General features: G+C 31.4%; 2 long non-coding RNA genes across 6 annotated transcripts in view; one reads left to right on the top strand and one right to left on the bottom strand.

The window, feature by feature from the left end:
- The window catches only part of LOC127071401 (uncharacterized), a 210,533-nt gene that overhangs the window by 174,758 nt on the left and 14,526 nt on the right, over positions 1-21,249 (bottom strand). For 2 of the 5 annotated variants that reach the window (XR_007785015.1, XR_007785016.1), the window contains exons 1-3: positions 17,259-17,761; positions 8,659-9,255; positions 1,350-1,944 (exon numbers count right to left, since the gene is read on the bottom strand). This is a non-coding gene — a long non-coding RNA (uncharacterized LOC127071401). Of the gene's footprint in view, positions 1-1,349; positions 1,945-8,658; positions 9,256-17,258; positions 17,762-21,249 lie in introns of those variants that run through there. The other 3 variants (XR_007785014.1, XR_007785017.1, XR_007785013.1) reach the window with 2 other exon arrangements.
- The window catches only part of LOC127071412 (uncharacterized), a 30,938-nt gene that overhangs the window by 8,778 nt on the left and 911 nt on the right, over positions 1-21,249 (top strand). The gene's annotated exons all lie outside the window — the stretch shown is intronic.

The following is a 21,249-nucleotide window of genomic DNA, read 5'->3' as shown; positions in this document are numbered from 1 at the left end:
ATTTTTCCTGTGTTAAAAAGCAGTGTCTGCATAATAATCTACACACGAATAGAAAACAGGAGATGACACTATTTCGCGAGAAAGAGAGCTTAGTAGTTTAATGTATTTGTCAGTATTTTCGCATACAAAAGTCATTCGTGGTCTTACATGGCTAGGTAACGATTTTCGAAAATACATAAAATCCCCGATTAGCTTCAATCGAATCTTACAAAAAAATAACAAATATCATTGGGACGAAACATAAGAGAAAGCATTTTAAAATATGTAGTATGCTATAGTCAATGTTTCAAATAGTACGGCTGAAATATATATAGAAAAATTTAAGGATTCGATAGGATTGTGTGGTTACGAGAAGACGTTGACGCTGTAATATAATTCATTTTGAAACAATTATGGTGATCACGATAACAACTTTTCATTAGTTTCTGTTCTCTATGTAGCAATTTATATACTTATGTTGCGTTAATGATCGTTTAAATCTGTAATTATTTACATTAACTGTTGTCCATCTGTACATGTTCCTTTCTTATTTCATTTGGAAAATTCTTTACAACGTCGAAATTAAACTGAGAGAAGTAATACTTGTACTATTTTTATTGATAATATAGTCGTAGGTATTATTATATTATTACAATATGTACATAATGGACGTAATAATTACGTTTTTATTACTATTATTAATATAAGAGTTTATACCGTTATATTATCATATTATATCCTAGCTTTTTCATGCTGATATGTTTACATATATCTCAGAGTCTGTGTCCGAAAATACGTAAAATGTATAAAATACGGAAACAATCACGCTAGTTTAATTTATATCGAGTACGATTTAGTTATCTTTACTTCGGCTATCTACTTCTTCATTTCTCATGTAACGGTAAAAATGAAGGAGAATCTGTAAAAATACAGAACCTGGATTGTACTAAATGTATATAGAACATGTTGTTTTTTCAACATAGTATATTAATGTAGTGAAAGATATTCCATTGCCGATATCTGGAATTATGTATATATCCGTATATCGATTTCATTGTCGTATATCGATATTGCGATACAGGTGCAATGCGTTGTAATTGTACATTCCCCATTTTACATAATATAAAAAAGAATATATAGGAAATCGTTTGGAAGAATCAAATGACAAATAGAAAAGAAAGCAAATTGAAATTTTGTATTCGTTAACAATCATGCAAATAAATTTGAAAATAAGTACGATATTTCTATACGAATTGACATAATTTATTGAATTCGTATACATTTTAAATTTGAATCTTCCTTGAATCATATCACAAAAATTAAAAAAAGAAAGGAGAAAAAAATTAGATCTTCGCTAGTTGCCTACAAACATTTTCGGGTGAATGCTCTACCATCTGAGCTATCGAGGAACTTTCTGGCTAAATTTACTTACATAGATAGATCTAAAACATTTGTAATTCCTGTAACTCGATGTACATGTTGTTGGGGTCCGATTTGCACCGTAAAGTGTAACCGATTTCTGATACGAATAAACATCTTTTAATGTACACGACTATATCGTTGATTGTGATTTTTTTATTCTTAATACGTTGATTTTTTGCATTGAAACAATGCGTTTGTATTTCCTAAATACTTTTTTCTTTTGTCAAATAATAGGGGTATGAAAGAGTCATATTATCTACATATAAATTTCATCACGTGCGTCGCGAAACAACTACTCGTTAAGGTTGGGGTACAATGGCGATAAGAAAATGGTTTTCATGTACTTTGGGTGGGGTATGTGGGGGAGGGGACAGAGCAGAAAGAGCACTGTTTCATTTATCAATAATACAATAAACCGCTGCTCAGAAAGATAAGATGTGAAAGAAGCCTGAATGAAATGTTTTTTCTTGCAACGAGAGAAGGAGTCATGGATGAGGTTTTTCGCTGCGTGCCTCGACCGGGGCTCGAACCCGGGACCTTTCACTTGCCGAACAAGCACTCTGCCATCTGAGCCACGAAGACCTACGTTTACACATCTATGTAATTGAGTTTATATAATACATCCAATTTCTTGCTATGTTTATCGTTTTATATATATTAGAGAAATTATTTTTCATTAGTGAAATTATATTTGTCATACATACAAAGAAATTATATATCTATGCCCATAATGCTACGTATACTATATATAACTTAGTAGTACATATAACTTAGTTTACGTTTTAACAATAAATATTTAATCAACTATTTAGTAATGTGTAGAGTTACGTGTACACTTTAAGAATACTTCCGGTATGTCAGACGCCGATTACGAATACTTACGGTAGAAACCGAGCGCTTCCGAAATATTTCCAAAGTAATAAAATATTTAATTTTTTCTCCTTTCTTTCTCTCGATTTCATTTTCCTATTACACACTCATCTACGTAAATAAATGTAGCTAACTCTCCAGTTGATATAGAGTAAAGTAAAAAAAATATTAAAGTACATTAAGATGAAGCGTCTGAATTTCCTTTGTCTCTATTAGTCACGAACAAGCAGTTAAATGAAATATTGTATCTTTGTCAACGTGTGCATATTACGATGAGTGTATTTTTATAGACACGTATTTATTCCACATATACTTTATACATATACATACATCTGTATGTGGACAATATAAACACTTCGCATTCATCCTTACAGCTTATAAGAAGAGTAACGCTATAAATTCTACATATGTATTCAAACGTATCGTGTTTATGTTGATATTTACACCGAACATAAAGGATTACACAGTACTGTATGGAATGTTTACATAAAAGAATAGCCATGAAAGTCATATCCTTATTCCAGCGATATTGCCACTTTGTCTAGCATGGTTAGAACTCAAATTTCGGTATATCCAACAGTCGATTCCGCATAAATTGTTTGAGAGAAATGCTACCCTGACGAGATTCTGCACTTACTCAACTATGCATTTTGTTAACTATATATTTTTGGATTTTTAGAAGTGAGAAAAATTGATAACCGGAATCTTTGACAGAAACCATATGAGATACAAACTCTTCACTTCGTTTGAATAAATTTAATTCTCTTCATCTGTAAATTATTGAGTATGAAACACAATGATTTTAATTATTGTCTATTTTTTTCTACTTCTTCCTATGCGAGTATTCATGCATTATTTACATACATAATTATTTTCGAAACGCGTACGATAAATCATCGTAAATAATTTGATAGATATTCAAACACTTTTTTATCTGTTCCACTTTACTCAAAAGCTGCGATGCGTCTTGTTAATTATTCCAGTAAATTTAAAATAGAGAAGAAAAATCTCGGAGAAAGATTACTATCTTTCTTTGTAGAATCTCTCTCTGTTTAATCTATATCTTTTTATATGTCGGTTAAGTGCGAGTGAAAGGATGAGAGTTGAAAGTGTGAATTTAGCAACTATGCTCGAGATAGGGCATTAGCAAAACATCAATGTGGTTACATAAGAAAAATCAGGAACCTTCAAAAGAACACATAAGGAAACAAGAGGTCTACATTAAGTACGAACAAAATGAAATGTTTATTTCATATTATCTCCAACGATATCACAGAAAGGAGGTTCTTATGAAGAAAAAGGATAGATTGAAATGACCTTGAAATCTTTCATTAAAGGAAAAGCAATAAATTCTATCGTTACGTTTCGGAAGTGTAACAAATATACCGTGAAAGAAAACGAAATTTTTCGTACAATATTTTTCAAATAATTCAGAAGAGTCGAATTATTGTTTGTATGAATTGTGGACATTGGTAAACTGTTGTACGTTTGAACAATTCTGAGTTGATTAAGTTTATTTTTATATTACTATTAAAACGGACTGTCATAATCTTCTTATTCGTATGAGAGGTTAAGATGAGAACGCAAAAATGCTATTGTTTCACACGATTTTATGGATTTACCTATACTATATATTAAGAGAAAGTCATATTCGTTTAATTCATATCAGTACAGTTTATTTTTTTTATATTGGTTTACTTTTTCTTGATATCTTTTGCAACGATAAAAATAAAACAGAATTTGTAATCATATTATGTACCGTTGAATTTTATTAAATGTATAGAGGATATCTTTGTTTTCTAAGTACGTAGCGAATTAAGATGAAGAGACAAATTCCGTTATCGACAACGAGAATTACCAATATATCGGTATATCGATCTCGTTTTTATGTACCATTATTGCAATAATATATATGTAATGCGTTTTAATCATGATTGATCATTCCCGATGCTATATATTATAAAAAGAATCTTTGTCAAATCACTTGGAAGAAACAAATCACAAATAGAAAAAAAGAATAGATCAAAACCCGTATGTCTCTATTGATTACCAATTCTATAAATACCATAGAAGTGATAAAATATGTATGTCTAAATAACATATTGAATCCGTATATATTTTAAATATATATGTTCGTTGAAACATTTCTCAAAAATGATTAAGCAGAAAGAGAAAAAATTAAGTCTTCGTTTGATGCTTACAAAGATATTCGGGTGAATGCTCTACCATCTGAGCTACAGAGGAAATTTCCGGCTAAATTTACATACAGACATTTCTGAAGGTCTGTGATTGATGTAACTCGACATTAAATGGGTATTGGGTCCAATTTGCACCATCAAGAATAACCGATTTCTGATACGAATAAACGTCTCTTTTATACCAAGGCTGTGTTCAAGTATGATTTTTTTATTCTTAATAAGTTGATTTTGTGCGTTGATTTAAAGCGTTTGTATTCTCCAAATCCTTTTTTCTTTTGTCAGAGAGATAAGGGATAAGGAATTATCATTTTTTTCATAATAATTTTGTAACGTGCGTTGCGACAAAACTACTAATTCAAAGTGATGTACAATGGGGATAGGAAAATTAGTTATAAATTGCAGGATGGGAAGCAGAAAAGAAGAGCTCTGTTAAATTTTTCCGCGACTAAACTCATATACGAATCGCGTTGATACATTGCAAAGATAACTTGAAAGAAAACCTGAAACTCTATAACATTTTTGTTCTGGCGTGGTGCGATGTGGGGGGTTTGTGTTTCGCCGTTCCTCGACCGGGGCTCGAACCCGGGACCTTTCACTTGCCGAACAAGCATCCTGCCATCTGAGCCACGAAGACTTACGTTTACACATCTATGTAATTGAGTTTATATACTAGATCCAATTTCTTGCTATGTTTATCGTTTTATATATATTAGAGAGAAATTATTTTTCTGTGATTATAACTTTACGTATACTATATATATAAAACTTAGTAGTACATATTTATTTTTCAACAATAAATATTTAATCAACTATTTAGTAACGTATAGAGTTACGTGTACAATGTTTTAGAATATTTTCGATAAAGCAGATGCCGATTACGAATACATACGATGTTAATCGAGAGCTTCTTTAGATTTTTTATGTAAATCAGCGGCAGTCCCAAAATAGACGTTAATTATCTTATACAAAACTAGTTCTGTTGCGTAGAATTTTGAAGTTTTATTTCTCTCATATGTTCTTAATAACACTAACGTACACATCAAATTTATAAATACAATTATCTGTAATTACCTTACATTTTCTCCACCTTGCTATGTATATATTCTTTTTTTATTATGTAGTATTACATAACAGAAGCTTAAAATGACCGAAGGACATAGTTTTGACCTTATATCACATTTTTTATGAATATAATAATTAAACAAATGTAATATTTATTATTCAGGGTTTATATGTATTATAATAATCTATTCAACTCAAATATGTGTAATATATACCTATAATTATACAGCTAACGTATATGTATAAACAAATGTATTTGGAAGTATTTCTCTCCTATTTAAATAATTATATGAGTGATATGTCAATGTCATATCTTTTTTGATACAGAAATTCGGATAAACTTTTGTTATGATCCATTGTAAAGTGTAGTGTACTCAATAAACATTTGTAAAGAAAACACGAATCCATAAAGCACATATAACTAGGCCTTGTGAAATTAATGACCAATTCAGCTCATGCCTTGTATGATGGCTTGTATTTACGGTTAAAAATGTGAAAAAAAAAAGACAGAGAAAGAAATAGAATGAGAGGGAGTGTGTGGGAGAGAGAGAGAGAGAGAGAGAGTGAGAGTGAGAGAGAGAGAGAATGAGAGAGAGAGAGAGAGAGAAAATATAAAAACGAGCATCGATATAAGAAAAGCGTGATATATTTATTATGCGATGGACGGTCCTTTATTTTATATGCTGTTAGAAGAAAATTTTAATTCAGCCGAATTGCATGTAGTTAGTCCTTAATGATGTTCCTCCGAGTTCATATGACACGTTTCTGTACAATATTCTGCATCTGCTTGTATCATCAAAAAAATTAGTATCAGTTAAAAAACCCGTTATTAGTTGATATATAATCGGTAATTTTTTATGTGATTTAATGAATGATCGAAAATGGATACAGAAAACTAGCTATTTGATATTTCGAAAGCTGAGTCCCAGCTATATCTGAAAAAGTAGGAGCATTGCTCAGTACTAAGGGTGTGGCTCGAAGGGGACTATTCCGAAGACGCCGTCATCGTTATTGATCGACTGCGTTCTGTTGTCGACCATAGCAGGGACTTGGGAAGGGCATTGTGAAAAATGTCCTGTCATATTGTACGTGTGTTTGTGTGTGTGTATATACATATTATAAACACTCAACGCACAGATATATAAGTTGCCTCGAATACTCCGATCAGTTACGAAGATATAGTTACGACGATCATTACTTAGATGAAAATTTTTTGAACCAGTCTCGTTTATCTGATGAGGGTTTATAAACTACTTATTACTTAATATTATTATTATCATTGTGCGTTCTTTTTATTACCATCAACATCATCGGCTTTATTATTATCATTAGAATTGTACAAGCTGATTCATATTATATAACATACACAAACAAACATAATATGCGTCATTCCACTATACCCGACTAGCTATAAATCATAAGCTTCACTATTCCCACTTCCACGACGAAACTTCCAATTGGTCAGAAATCTTCCCCCACTTCTTCCATTTTCTACTCTTAGGAACCATCGTGTTACGAAAGAAGATTCTCGAAGAACACTTCCATTTCGACTGCGTAACCTGCTCTTTACTCTTATATATCTCTTCACAATCTTGCAGCATCTTTGAACTTTCACATAGAGAAAAATAAACTTAAGTCGTTTAACCGATTCAGTGAAGACTAATCAGATATCGTAGAAGAGAGTGTCATCGTTTCTATCTTGGTGAATCAATAACAAAGGAGCACATTAAACAAATCGCACACTTATAAATGACTGTAACAGAGTAAGTAATGCAATAATTTTTCCTGTGTTAAAAAGCAGTGTCTGCATAATAATCTACACACGAATAGAAAACAGGGGATGACACTATTTCGCGAGAAAGAGAGCTTAGTAGTTTAATGTATTTGTCAGTATTTTCGCATACAAAAGTCATTCGTGGTCTTACATGGCTAGGTAACGATTTTCGAAAATACATAAAATCCCCGATTAGCTTCAATCGAATCTTTCAAAAAAATAACAAATATCATTGGGACGAAACATAAGAGAAAGCATTTTAAAATATGTAGTATCCTATATTCAATGTTTCAAATAGTACGGCTGAAATATATATAGAAAAATTTAAAGATTCGATAGGATTGTGTGGTTACGAGAAGACGTTGACGCTGTAATATAATTCATCGTGAAACAATTATGATGATCACGATAACAACTTTTCATTAGTTTCTGTTCTCTATTTAGCAATTTATATACTTATGTTGCGTTAATGATCGTTTAAATCTGTAATTTTTTACATTAACGGTTGTCCATCTGTACATGTTCCTTTCTTATTTCATTCGGAAAATTCTTTACAACGTCGAAATTAAACTGAGAGAAATAATACTTGTACTATTTTTATTGATAATATAGTCGTAGGTATTATTATATTATTACAATATGTACATAATGGACATAATAATTACGTTTTTATTACTATTATTATTATAAGAGTTTATAGCATTATATTATCATATTATATACTAGCTCTTTCATGCTGATATGTTTACATATATCTCAGAGTCTGTGTCCGAAAATACGTAAAATGCATAAAATACGGAAACAATCACGCTAGTTTAATTTATATCGAGTATGATTTAGTTATCTTTACTTCGGCTATCTACTTCTTCATTCCTCATGTAACGATAAAACTGAAACAGAATCTGTAAAAATACAGAACATGGATTGTACTAAATGTATATAGAACATGTTCTTTTTCCAACATAGTATATTAATGTAGTGAAAGATATCCCATTGCCGATATCTGGAATTATTTATATATCCGTATATCGATTTCATTGTCGTATATCGATATTGCGATACAGGTGCAATGCGTCGTAATTGTACATTCCCCATTTTACATAATATAAAAAAGAATATATAGGAAATCGTTTGGAAGAATCAAATGACAAATAGAAAACAAAGCAAATTGAAATTTTGTATTCGTTAACAATCATGCAAATAAGTTTGAAAGTAAGTACGATATTTCTATACGAATTGACGTAATTTATTGAATCCGTATACATTTTAAATTTGAATCTTCCTTGAATCATATCACAAAAATTGAAAAAAGAAAAGAGAAAAAAATTAGGTCTTCGCTCGTTGCCTACAAACATTTTCGGGTGAATGCTCTACCATCTGAGCTATCGAGGAACTTTCTGGCTAAATTTACTTACATAGATAGATCTAAAACATTTGTAATTGCTGTAACTCGATGTACATGTTATTGGGGTCCGATTTGCACCATAAACTGTAACCGATATCTGTTACGAATAAACCACCTTTTAACATTCCGTCTATACAACTAATTGTGATTTTTTTATTCTTAATACGTTGTTTTTTTGCATTGAAACAATGCGTTTGTATTTCCTAAATACTTTTTTCTTTTGTCAAATAATAGGGGTACGAACAGTCATATTTTCTACATATAAATTTCATCATCACGTGCCTCGCGAAACAACTATTCGTTAAGGTGTGGGGTACAATGGTGATAAGAAAATGGTTTTCATATACTTAGGTGTGGTGTGTGGTGGAGGGGACAGAGCAGAAAGAGCACTGTTTCATTTATCCACATTACAATAAATCGCTGCTCAGAAAGATAAGAAGTGAAACAAGCCTGAATGTAACGTTTTTTCTTGCAACGAGAGTAGGAGTCGTGGATGAGGTTTTTCGCTGGGTGCCTCGACCGGGGCTCGAACCCGGGACCTTTCACTTGCCGAACAAGCACTCTGCCATCTGAGCCACGAAGACCTACGATTACACATCTATGTAATTGAGTTTATATACTACATCCAATTTCTTGCTATGTTTATCGTTTTATATATATTAGAGAGAAATTATTTTTCTGTGATTATAACTTTACGTATACTATATATATAATACTTAGTAGTACATATTTATTTTTCAACAATAAATATTTTATGAACTATTTAGTAACTTATAGAGTTACGTGTACAATGTTTTAGAATATTTCCGATAAGACAGATGCCGATTACGAATACATACGATGTTAATCGAGTTTGTGGGAGAGAGGGAGAGAGAGAGAGAGAGAGCGAGAGAGAGAGAGAGCGAGAAAAAGAGAGAGAGAGTGAAATGAAGAGAAAGACCCGTCGCGCGGAATCAATATGGGATATTGAGAACGGAAATTTTTGGTTTCTTTTTTATATTAAAATGTACATTGCACTTTGTAAAAAGACAGTTATACGCATATACCTATATTTGGTTATATAATACTATTGGCTTGCTCCTAGAAAGGAATTAGATAAATAGGAATTTCATATAATAATTAGAGAATGACGAGTCCTATTAATGAGAAATATCATTCTGTTTCATTTCGGACAAGTTACCATATAGCACGTATAATCGAAATATTTTCACGATCAAGGTACTCTCGAACCGTGAAAAGTTTGTAATATGTTATCGAAATTATATAGGAGGAATTTTATAATTTAAATATTTCCCGAAAAAGTTTCGCATGTTCACTCAGTTTGATTGTATAATAATCTTGTTACTATATAAATTATAAGATAACAATATATGTAACAAACTATTTTCAAAATGACAAAAAATTACTTAAACCTATGATTTTGTGATCTTTATTTTATAAAATATTTACCAATCGATGAAACGACTCATTATTCATAAAAATCATGAATTAATTAATTAGTACAAATATTAATACTACCAATCGACAGTCACATTTTAAGCTTATTATTCTACAGGGATCTTTCAAATCAATAATTCTGATTGAATCGTTTCTTTAGATTTCAATATTTCAGAAAATGGTGATGAAAAGATAAGATCTACTACTGCAGACTTTATAATTTTTTTTACTTTGTACAATTCAAATCAAAAACATCGTTGCATCGAAAAGATTAACCGAATAGCGACTTGATAAGGGCAACCGAATATTGAATAAGAAGTTGATTGATAATAAAAACACAGAAGGACAACACTTTATCATTGTAAGTTTATAATAATGAAAGTCTAACTAACAATTCGATGGTAAGATTTAGAGTGGCTCACGAGAATGTTCGAACGCTCGCTATTAAGACTTTAAATAATAAAAGTATATATGTTAGTTTTAAGTTCAGAAAGGGGTGTCGCTACTACTAGAAGGCCCAACTATCGAATTTATGTATACGAGATTTGAAGCGAATGTAATAATATTTATAGAAGTTAAAAAACATTTATTACAAGGATATATTGAAACAAAGTCACAAAAGTATTCGAACGCTATTAATTATATGTATTTTATTTTATTTTATATTAAGTTGGATCACCCTTGTCTCTGTTATAGCTTTGAGAGGATATTGCAGGTTGTGTAATAACTTCTCAATTGCAGATTCGAAAATTTTGAAAATTTCCTCTTAATCAACGTGTAAAATAAGAACAATTAAAAATTCATTTGACAAAATAAAGAGAAGTACTTCCAAAGTAATAAATTATTTAATTTTTTCTCCTTTCTTTTTCTCTATTTCATTTTCATATTACACACGCATCTACGTAAATAAATGTAGCTAACTCTACAGTTGATGTAGAGTAAAGTAATAAAAAATATTAAAGTACATTAAGATGAAGCGTCTGAATTTCCTTTGTCTCTATTAGTCACGAACAAGCAGTTAAATGAAATATTGTATCTTTGTCAACGTGTGCATATTACGATGAGTGTATTTTTATAGACACGTATGTTTCCACATATACTTTATACATGTACATACATCTGTATGTGTATGATGTAAACAGTTCGCATTCGTCCTTGCAGCTTATAAGAAGAGTAACGCTATAAATTCTACATATGTATTCAAACGTATCGTGTTTATGTTGATATTTACACCGAACATAAAGGATTTCACAGTACTGTATGGAATGTTTACATAAAAGAATAGCCATGAAAGTCATATCCTTATTCCAGCGATATTGCCACTTTGTCTAGCATGGGTAGAACTTACATTTCGGTATACCCAACAGTCGATTCGGCATAAATTGTTTGAGAGAAATGCTACCCTGACGAGATTCTGCACTTACTCAACTATGCATTTTGTTAACTATATATTTTTGGACTTTTGGAATTGAGAATAATTGATAACCGGAATCTTTGACAGAAATCATATGAGATACAAACTCTTCACTTCGTTTGAATAAATTTAATTCTCTTCATCTGTAAATTATTGAGTATGAAACACAATGATTTTAATTATTGTCTATTTTTTTCTACTTCTTCCTATGCGAGTATTCATGCATTATTTACATACATAATTATTTTCGAAACGCGTACGATAAATCATCGTAAATAATTTGATAGATATTCAAACACTTTTTTATCTGTTCCACTTTACTCAAAAGCTGCGATGCATCTTGTTAATTATTCCAGTAAATTTAAAATAGAGAAGAAAAATCTCGGAGAAAGATTACTATCTTTCTTTGTAGAATCTCTCTTTGTTTAATCTATCTCTTTTTATATGTCGGTTAAGTGCGAGTGAAAGGATGAGAGTTGAAAGTGTGAATTTATCAACTATGCTCGAGATAAGGAATTAGCAAAACAACAATGCGGTTATATAAGAAAAATCAGGAACCTTCGAAAGAACACATAAGGAAACAAGATGTCTACATTAAGAACGAACAAAATGAAATGTTTATTTCATATTATCTCCAACGATATCACAGAAAGGAGGTTCTTATAAAGAAAAAGGAGAGATTGAAATGACCTTGAAATCTTTCATTAAAGGAAAAGCAATAAATTCTATCGTTAAGTTTCGGAAGTGTAACAAATATACCGTGAAAGAATACGAAATTTTTCGTACAATATTTTTCAAATAATTCAGAAGAGTCGAATTATTGTTTGTATGAATTGTGGACATTGGTAAACTGTTGTACGTTTGAACAATTCTGAGTCGATTAAATTTATTTTTATATTACTATTAAAACGGACTATCATAATCTTGTTATTCGTATGGGAGGTTAAGATGAAAACGCAAATATGCTATTGTTTCACACGATTTTATGGATTTACCTATACTATATATTAAGAGAATGTCATATTCGTTTAATTCATATCAGTACAGTTTATTTTTTTTATATTGGTTTACTTTTTCTTGATATCTTTTGCAACGATAAAAATAAAACACAATTTGTAATCCTATTTTGTACCGTTGAATTATATTAAATGTATAGAGGATATCTTTGTTTTCTAAGTACGTAGCGAATTAAGATGAAGAGACAAATTCCGTTATCGACAACGAGAATTACCAATATATCGGTATATCGATCTCGTTTTTATGTACCATTATTGCAATAATATATACGTAATGCGTTTTAATCATGATTGACCATTCCCCATGCTACATGGTATAACAATGTCTTTATTAATTACCAATATGATTGAAATAATAAAATATGTATGGCCAAATGACATATTGAATCCGTATATATTTTAAATATATATGTCCCTTGAAATATATCTCAAAAATGAATAAAAGTTAATGAAAAAAATTAGTTCTTCGATTGATGAATGCTTACAAAGTTATTCGGGTGAATGCTCTACCATTTGAGCTACCGAGGAGATTTCCGGCGAGATTTACATGCAGACACGTAATTACATCTGTGATTGATGTAATTCAGGATTAAAGGGTATTGGGTCCAATTTGTTTCATCAAGAATAACCGATTTCTGATATCAGCAAACATCTTTTCATGCTTTAAATATATTGTGTTGCTCGTTTATTGTGGTTTTTCTATTCTTAATACATTGATTTTTTGCGTTGATTTAACGCGTTTGTATTCCAAAATCCTTTTTTCTTTTGTCAGAGAAAAAGGGGGGTATGGAATTATTATTTTTCACATAATAATTTTGTCACGTGCATTGCGACACAACAACTACTCGGTCAATGTGGGTATCAAGCACACAGAATCGCGTGGGTGCGGGGCGGGGGGGGGGGCAGAGCAGAAAGAGCATTGCTACATTTATTCGAGACTAACAATACTCGATAATAAACCGATGATTAGATGAATTGAAAGAAGCCTGATTCTTTCTAATCACATGTTTTTCTTGTGTTGGTTGAGAGATTTGGTGCGGGGAAGTTTTTGCTACATACCTCCTCGACCGGGACTCGAACCCGGGACCTTTCACTTGCCGAACAAGCACTCTGCCACCTGAGCCACGAAGACCTATATTTCCGTATCTATGTGATTGAGTTTATATACTTCATCCAATTTCTTGCTATGTTTATCGTTTTGTATATATTAGAGAGAAATTATTTTTCTGTGATTATAACTTTACGTGTACTACACATATAAAACTTAGTAGTACATATTTATTTTTCAACAATAAATATTTTATGAATTATTTAGTAACGTATAGAGTTACGTGTACAATGTTTTAGAATATTTCCGATAAGGCAGATGCCGATTACGAATACATACGATGTTAATCGAGAGCTTCTTTAGATTTTCTATGTAAATCAGCGGCAGTCTCAAAATAGACGTTAATTATCTTATACAAAACTAGTTCTGTTGCGTAGAATATTGAAGTTTTATTGCTCTCATATGTTCTTAATAACACTAACGTACACATCAAATCTAGAAATACAATTATCGATAATTACTTTCCATTTCCTCCAGTTTGCTGTGTATATATTCTTTTTTTATAACGTAATATTATATAATTGAAGCTTAATAGGACATAGTTTTGACCTTATATCACATTTTTTATGAATATAATAATCAAACAAATGTAATATTTATTATTCAGGCTTTATATGTATTATAATAATCTATTCAACTAAAATATGTGTAATATATACCTATAATTATATAGCTAAGTTAGAATTATAAACAAATGTATATAGAAGTATTTCTTTCCTGTTTAAATAATTATATGAGTGATATGTCAATGTCATATCGTTTTGATACAGAAATTCGGATAAACTTTTGTTATGATCCATTGTAAAGTGTAGTGTACTCAATAAACATTTGTAAAGAAAACACGAATTCATAAAGCACATATAACTAGGCCTTGTGAAATTAATGACCAATTCAGCTCATGCCTTGTATGATGGCTTGTATTTACGGTTAGAAATGTGAAAAAAAAGAGACAGAGAAAGAAATAGAATGAGAGGGAGTGTGTGGGAGAGAGAGAGAGAGAGAGAGAGAGAGAGAGTGAGAGTGAGAGAGAGAGAGAGAAAGAGAGAGAGAGAGAGAAAATATGAAAACGAGCATCGATATAAGAAAAGCGTGATTTATTTATTATGCGAAGGACGGTCCTTTATTTTCTATGCTGTTAGAAGAAAATTTTAATTCAGCCGAATTGCATGTAGTTAGTCCTTAATGATGTTCCTCCGAGTTCATATGACACGTTTCTGTACAATATCCTGCACCGGCTTGTATCATCAAAAAAATTAGTCTCAGTTAAAAAACCCGTTATTATTTGATATATAATCGGTAATTTTTTATGTGATTTAATGAATGATCGAAAATGGATACAGAAAACTAGCTATTTGATATTTCGAAAGCTGAGTCCCAGCTATATCTGAAAAAGTAGGAGCATTGCTCAATACTAAGGGTGTGGCTCGAAGGGGACTATTCCGAAGACGCCGTCATCGTTATTGATCGACTGCGTTCTGTTGTCGACCATAGCAGGGACTTGGGAAGGGCATTGTGAAAAATGTCCTGTCATATTGTACGTGTGTTTGTGTGTATGTATATACATATTATAAACACTCAACGCACAGATATATAAGTTGCCTCGAATACTCCGATCAGTTACGAAGATATAGTTACGACGATCATTACTTAGATGAAAATTTTTTGAACCAGTCTCGTTTATCTGATGAGGGTTTATAAACTACTTATTACTTAATATTATTATTATCATTGTGCATTCTTTTTATTACCATCAACATCATCGGCTTTATTATTATCATTATAATTGTACAAGCTGATTCATATTATATAACATACACAAACAAACATAATATGCGTCATTCCACTATACCCGAATAGCTATAAATCATAAGCTTCACTATTCCCACTTCCACGACGAAACTTCCAATTGGTCAGAAATCTTCCCCCACTTCTTCCGTTTTCTACTCTTAGGAACCTTCGTGTTACGAAAGAAGATTCTCGAAGAACACTTCCATTTCGACTGCGTAACCTGCTCTTTACTCTTATATATCTCTTCACAATCTTGCAACATCTTTGAACTTTCACATAGAGAAAAATAAACTTAAGTCGTTTAACCGATTCAGTGAAGACTAATCAGATATCGTAGAAGAGAGTGTCATCGTTTCTATCTTGGTCAATCAATAACAAAGGAGCACATTAAACAAATCGCACCCTTATAAATGAATGTAACAGAGTAAGTATTGCAATAATTTTTCCTGTGTTAAAAAGCAGTGGCTGCATAATAATCTACACACGAATAGAAAACAGGAGATGACACTATTTCGCGAGAAAGAGAGCTTAGTAGTTTAATGTATTTGTTAGTATTTTCGTATACAAAAGTCATTCGTGGTCTTACATGGCTAGGTAACGATTTTCGAAAATACATAAAATCCCCGATTTGCTTCAATCGAATCGTTCAAAAAAACGACAAATATCATTTGGACGAAACATAAGAGAAAGCATTTTAAAATATGTAGTATCCTATATTCAATGTTTCAAATAGTACGGCTGAAATATATATAGAAAAATTTAAAGATTCGATAGGATTGTGTGGTTACGAGAAGACGTTGACGCTGTAATATAATTCATCTTGAAACAATTATGATGATCACGATAACAACTTTTCATTAGTTTCTGTTCTCTATTTAGCAATTTATATACTTATGTTGCGTTAATGATCGTTTAAATCTGTAATTTTTTACATTAACGGTTGTCCATCTGTACATGTTCCTTTCTTATTTCATTCGGAAAATTCTTTACAACGTCGAAATTAAACTGAGAGAAGTAATACATGTACTATTTTTATTGATAATATAGTCGTAGGTATTATTATATTATTACAATATGTACATAATGGACATAATAATTACGTTTTTATTACTATTATTATTATAAGAGTTTATAGCATTATATTATCATATTATATACTAGCTCTTTCATGCTGATATGTTTACATATATCTCAGAGTCTGTGTCCGAAAATACGTAAAATGCATAAAATACGGAAACAATCACGCTAGTTTAATTTATATCGAGTATGATTTAGTTATCTTTACTTCGGCTATCTACTTCTTCATTCCTCATGTAACGATAAAACTGAAACAGAATCTGTAAAAATACAGAACATGGATTGTACTAAATGTATATAGAACATGTTCTTTTTCCAACATAGTATATTAATGTAGTGAAAGATATTCCATTGCCGATATCTGGAATTATTTATATATCCGTATATCGATTTCATTGTCGTATATCGATATTGCGATACAGGTGCAATGCGTCGTAATTGTACATTCCCCATTTTACATAATATAAAAAAGAATATATAGGAAATCGTTTGGAAGAATCAAATGACAAATAGAAAACAAAGCAAATTGAAATTTTGTATTCGTTAACAATCATGCAAATAAGTTTGAAAATAAGAACGATATTTCTATACGAATGACGTAATTTATTGAATCCGTATACATTTTAAATTTGAATCTTCCTTGAATCATATCACAAAAATTAAAAAAAGAAGAGAAAAAAATTAGGTCTTCGCTAGTTGCCTACAAACATTTTCGGGTGAATGCTCTACCATCTGAGCTATCGAGGAACTTTCTGCCTAAATTTACTTACATAGATAGATCTAAAACATTTGTAATTGCTGTAACTCGATATACATGTATTGGGGTCGGATTTGAGCCATAAACTGTAACCGATTTCTGATACGAATAAACCACCTTTTAACATGCGATGCATCATTGATTGTGATTTTTTTATTCTTAATACGTTGATTTTTTGCATTGAAACAATGCGTTTGTATTTCCTAAATACTTTTTTCTTTTGTCAAATAATAGGGGTACGAACAGTCATATTTTCTACATATAAATTTCATCACGTGCGTCGCGAAACAACTACTCGTTAAGGTGTGGGGTACAATGGTGATAAGAAAATGGTTTTCATATACTTTGATGGGGTGTGTGGGGAAGGGGGACAGAGCAGAAAGAGCACTGTTTCATTTATCCAGAATACAATAAATCGCTGCTCAGAAAGATAAGAAGTGAAACAAGCCTGAATGTAAAGTTTTTTCTTGCAACGAGAGTAGGAGTCGTGGATGAGGTTTTTCGCTGCGTGCCTCGACCGGGGCTCGAACCCGGGACCTTTCACTTGCCGAACAAGCACTCTGCCATCTGAGCCACGAAGACCTACGATTACACATCTATGTAATTGAGTTTATATACTACATCCAATTTCTTGCTATGTTTATCGTTTTATATATATTAGAGAGAAATTATTTTTCTGTGATTATAACTTTATACGTACTATATATATAAAACTTAGTAGTACATATTTATTTTTCAACAATAAATATTTTATGAACTATTTAGTAACGTATAGAGTTACGTGTACAATGTTTTAGAATATTTCCGATAAGACAGATACCGATTACGAATACATACGATGTTAATCGAGAGCTTCTTTAGATTTTTTATGTACATCAGCGGCAGTCTCAAAATATATGTTAATTATCTTATACAAAACTAGTTCTGTTGCGTAGAATTTTGAAGTTTTATTTCTCTCATATGTTCTTAATAACACTAACGTACACATCAAATTTATAATTATCGGTAATTACTTTACATTTTCTCCACTTTGCTATGTATATATTCTTTTTTTATTATGTAGTATTACATAACAGAAGCTTAAAATGAAGGACATAGTTTTGACCTTATATCACATTTTTTATGAATATAATAATCAAACAAATGTAATATTTATTATTCAGGGTTTATATGTATTATAATAATCTATTCAACTCAAATATGTGTAATATATACCTATAATTATATAGCTAAAGTATAATTATAGACAAATGTATATAGAAGTATTTCTCTCCTGTTTAAATAATTATATGAGTGATATGTCAATGTCATATCGTTTGGATACAGAAATTCGGATAAACTTTTGTTATGATCCATTGTAAAGTGTAGTGTACTCAATTAACATTTGTAAAGATAACACGAATCCATAAAGCACATATAACTAGGCCTTGTGAAATTAATGACCAATTCAGTTCATGCCTTGTATGATGGCTTGTATTTACGGTTAGAAATGTGAAAAAAAAAAGACAGAGAAAGAAATAGAATGAAAGGATGTGTGTGGGAGAGAGAGAGAGAGAGAGAGAGAGAGAGAGAGAAAAAATATAAAAACGAGCATCGACGTAAGAAAAGCTTGATGAAATAGTGGTCATACGAGTAAGAAAAGAAAAAGAAACATGTCAATAACTCGAACGCACCGAGGAGAAAGAAAGGTAAGCGAAACAAATCTAAGATCGAAAACAGGCAATAACATTACAGTATAATGATCGTCATTGCGAAGGATGGATTTGAGAAAAGAGAACGGACTTAAGAAAAGACAAAGATATGAAGATAAACAACAAAAACGTAAAGATCAATACTAAGAGAAGGAAAGTAGGTTTGTGATTAAGTGAAAGTAAACACTCTCTATTAACCATAGCTGACAAACTGTTTATTATCAGGTCAACCGTTCATTATAAGAAAAGGGCGGTAAGAGCAGGGCGTTTTACAGAAATCATAGGAATATTACCAATATTCGAGTGGATTATTGAAGATTTAGAGATTAGAAAATAAATTCGAATTTATTTGTAAGTGAACAAAATCGACAGTAACAGGTTTGATAAAATAATATATGATTGAAATATAAAAGAACAGTATATCACTTAGTATATCACTCAGTTCATAAGTATAGGTAACCAACAAAACGCTAAGGCAAGATATTGTCGGGAAATTGTGCCGAGAAGATAGTGTCGAAGAGATAATATACTTCATATATTGATAAACTATAGCTGTTGGAATATTAATTGTATGTATCACTATTGATAAAATTAAAGCAAAAGTGAAGATAGCAATTATTTGGATGAAATATCTTGCAATCGGTTTGATCGTGGACGATACTTATATTAAGCATGGGCAAATATTTCCAAAAATATGGGCATATCTGCAGTTATAGATTCAGTACGATAAAATAAACAAAATTCGGAGGAATATGTATTTCCAGTGTTATAAATGGATGAAATGTAAGGTAACTCTGTATTTTTTCTTTTTAATTTTTATTTTTCCTTCTCCCTCTCTTTTTCTCGTCCTGTCTCACTCTCACCCTGTCTTCCACTCTCTCTTTTTTTTCTTTTCCCTCTCTCTTTCCCTTTATTTATTATGCGAAGGACGGTCCTTTATTTTCTATGCTGTTAGAAGAAAATTTTAATTCAGCCGAATTGCATGTAGTTAGTCCTTAATGATGTTCCTCCGAGTTCATATGACACGTTTCTGTACAATATCCTGCTCCGGCTTGTATCATCAAAAAAATTAGTCTCAGTTAAAAAACCCGTTATTATTTGATATGTAATCGGTAATTTTTTATGTGATTTAATGAAAGATCGAAAATGGATACAGAACACTAGCTATTTGATATTTCGAAAGCTGAGTCCCAGCTATATCTGAAAAAGTAGGAGCATTGCTCAGCACTAAGGGTGTGGCTCGAAGGGGACTATTCCGAAGACGCCGTCATCCTTATTGATCAACTGCGTCTGTTGTCGACCATGGCAGAGACTTGGCAAGGGCATTGAAAGATCATCCTGTCATATTATGTATGTGTGCGTGTGTGTATTATAAGAGCCAACGTACAGATATATAAGGTTGCCTCGAATACTCAGATCGGTTACGTATTTACGAAGACCAGCCCTTCGATGAAAAGTTTTTGGACCAATCTCGTTTATCTAAGAGGATTTATAAACTGCCTATTACGTAATATTATTATCATTGTGTTTTCTTTTTATTACCATCAACATCATCGGCTTTATTATTATCATTATAATTGTACAAGCTGATTCATATTATATAACATACACATACAAACATAATATGCGTCATTCCACTATACCCGACTAGCTATATAACCCGCTACTTCCACTTCCACGACGAAACTTCTAATTAGTGAAAATTCTTCCCTCTTCTTCTGTTTTTTACTTTTAGGAAGCTTCGTGTTACGAAGGAAAATTCTCGAAGAACACTTCCATTTCGACTGCGTAACCTGCTCTTTACTCTTATATATCTCTTCACAATCTTGCAACATCTTTGAACTTTCACATAGAGAAAAATAAACTTAAGTCGTTTAACCGATTCAGTGAAGACTAATCAGATATCGTAGAAGAGAGTGTCATCGTTTCTATCTTGGTCAATCAATAACAAAGGAGCACATTAAACAAATCGCACCCTTATAAATGACTGTAACAGAGTAAGTATTGCAATAATTTTTCCTGTGTTAAAAAGCAGTGGCTGCATATTAATCTACACACGAATAGAAAACAGGAGATGACACTATTTCGCGAGAAAGAGAGCTTAGTAGTTTAATGTATTTGTTAGTATTTTCGTATACAAAAGTCATTCGTGGTCTTACATGGCTAGGTAACGATTTTCGAAAATACATAAAATCCCCGATTTGCTTCAATCGAATCGTTCAAAAAAACGACAAATATCATTTGGACGAAA

Source organism: Vespula vulgaris, chromosome 21, assembly GCF_905475345.1.
Source record: "Vespula vulgaris chromosome 21, iyVesVulg1.1, whole genome shotgun sequence".
Classification (NCBI taxonomy): Eukaryota; Metazoa; Arthropoda; class Insecta; order Hymenoptera; family Vespidae; genus Vespula; species Vespula vulgaris.
This window is presented reverse-complemented; position numbering and strand designations above follow the sequence as displayed.